Below are 2,830 nucleotides of genomic sequence, written 5' to 3' on the forward strand. Positions count from 1 at the left end.
TTTTTTTGCATGACTAAAGAGAGATTTAATTACTTTGTCTGAGAACTGCCTGTTCATATCCTTTGACCATGTATCAATTGAGGAATAGTTTATGTTCTTAAATATATAACTCCTTTCTCTTTGTATTTGAGAATGAGACCTTTATTAAAGAGACTTGTAAAAAAAATACTTTCGCCATTCTGATTACTATGTATTACTCTCCATCTTATTTTTATTCTACATTTTATCCTTTTCTCTCTCCTTTTCATTCTGTCCATCCTTAAAAGTGTCCAGCTTCTGACAACTACATCTCCCAATTTGCCCTCTTGTCTATCAATCACCCCCCCTCCCATTTTTTCTTATCCCCTTTCCCTACTTCTGTGTTGGCAAATTTATAGCAAATGAGCCAGAGTGGGGCTGATCCCTTTCCCCTCTCCACATACACCTGAGGCCATTTCTAACATGACCCACTCCTCTGCCCAGAAACCCAATGGGAGGGCTTCCTCCCTCTTCTGTCTGGGATAAGGCAGGAGACTCACATGTGGCATGAGGGTTGAAGTTTGGGCACTCCGTATCTAAAAGATTTGCCATCACTGCCCTACTTTCTTGTAGGGTAAGATAAATTTTTATACCCAATTGTTTGTGTACATTCTTCCTTCAATGAGCCAATTCTGATGAGAGTAACATTAAAGTAGTCCCCTCCTCATCTCCCCCATCTTCCCCTCCACTGAAAAAGCTCTATCATGCCTCTTTTATGTGAGATAATTGACACCATTCTATTTCTTCCTTCCCTCTTCTCTGAATGCATTTCTCTTTCTCATCCCTAAATTTTATTTTTTTTAGATATCATCCCATCGTATTCAACTGTAATGATTAAAAATGGGTTTGACAAATATAAGAATTTTAAAAATTATTGTTGTAGTTGCCATTTATAAAAAATAATTAACTTCTTAAGTCAAAATTACTGTTAGCAGCTTTTATTTACAGCAAGGTAAAGATAAAAAAGTGGGAAATATAGGAAAGAGGTAGAAAAAAATCACCTACCTACACATACCCTAATAATAAATATATAATTAATATTATATAATAATATAAATAATAATAAATATAATTATAAAATATCCTAATCCTAGTGCCTCCAGACTGCAAATGTGAATCCAAAAGCGAATCTCATCAGAATCCTAATCAGGAAGCCGAAATCCGAAGAGCCAGGAGACACTGAAAAACTTCCGAGAATCTTCAGCACACATGAAGCCAAGACCACAAAGAGTCTTCACCAAAGTTTAACAAATTCTTCTCCTTGATCTCACCTTTTATAGCCCTTTTTCCACGTTACTTCTTGTCTCTCCCCCACTTCACAGGAACCAATCACAGCCTCCCAATTTGCCTAGCACTGGGGTAGTGTTTGTGGCCTTTGGGAGTGTGAGCTTTTTTTTCCCCTAGTAAGTGACTCGAGAACTCTCTTACTTACTGACTTACTAAGTGTTAAGTAGGAGTACTTTTAGTTCTTGATTGATTAACTAAAAATAGAAATTTGGCATATTACAGAAGGGAAAAAGGGACTTTTTTTAAGTAAAAGGAAACTATGTGATTCCCTGGTTTGATTTTTTCCTTCACTCTCTGGAACAGGGGAGCCAAAATGGCACTCAAACTAAGGTACTTGTCGGAGATCTAGCACGGGGGAGTCCAGCATCTGACATTGTCAAACAGACACTTCCTCAAACTTCAAACAAGTCCTCTGTCTTGCTGCAAATTCTCATCAATCCCACAGGGATTGGTGGTCTCCTTGACTTCAGGCTTCTTGGCACTGTGCAGTGACTCTTTTGTGATCCCTTTTTCTGGAATCAGACACAGTTATTAATCAAAGTTCCATAATATTAACAATTAATGGCAGGTTTCCATAGTCTAAAGCTTTTGGGTATGCATAGGTATTTGAGCTAATGGGTATTTTAAACTTATCCTATTGCAAATAAAAAGTAAAACAATAATAAAATTTTTAAAAATCAAAAATTTATAGTTCACATTCCATGACAATGTGTCAACCAAAACAGTGTCCAACTTATCTATGGACTTTTATAATGGTATTCTCTCCAGTCCAATCATAGGAGGAGTACAAATAAATTGTGTTATGTGTAACAGGATACAGTTAATCAGTGTCAATAAAAGGTACCCTTTTTACATTTGAGCAATGAATCCAAAAGTCCTTTTCTCCAATTTTGATAGCTGTTGGAGTAGTTAACAGTACTTGAAATGGACCTTGTATTTAAAATTGCTTTACAGAGACTTCTTTATTAGGGGGGGGGGGGGAGGGGGAGAACAAACTGAAACAGTTAACATCAATAAAGCAAAGGCATTTAAAAAGGCTTAAAATTCACCTCTAGACTCTTTGAGGTTCCTTCCCCTCCTGAGTACCATAATTTATCTAGATTCCTTGGTCATGCCTCTGAGGTCCCCCATACTGAGAGGGATTCCCACACTGAGTACCATGTGGACAAACCCCAATTTGGGTGTTTTGGTGTGAGTCTTGATTTGACTCATTTGGATTATTATTTCTATAATTGTTATTATTGCTAAAGTTACTATTATTCCTAAAATTTATATTATTGATACTTGATTCCACTTCCTACAGTTCATCATTATCATCATTACATGACCCCTTTTTCCACAGAATTGACACATTAGTGTTTGATTTGTGGATTCTTGCAAAGGGGCTATGGCCACTCCCTGATTTGCATTTCCTCTTTCAACTTTTTCAGTTAATGCTTTTATTTCCTTCCTTAATGCCTCCACTAAGTCAGTGTTCTTTTCATCTTTCTTTTCATGGCCATTAAAGACATAAATTGCTACTCTT

The sequence above is a fragment of the Gracilinanus agilis genome, chromosome 4 (assembly GCF_016433145.1).
Source record: "Gracilinanus agilis isolate LMUSP501 chromosome 4, AgileGrace, whole genome shotgun sequence".
NCBI classification, from domain to species: Eukaryota; Metazoa; Chordata; class Mammalia; order Didelphimorphia; family Didelphidae; genus Gracilinanus; species Gracilinanus agilis.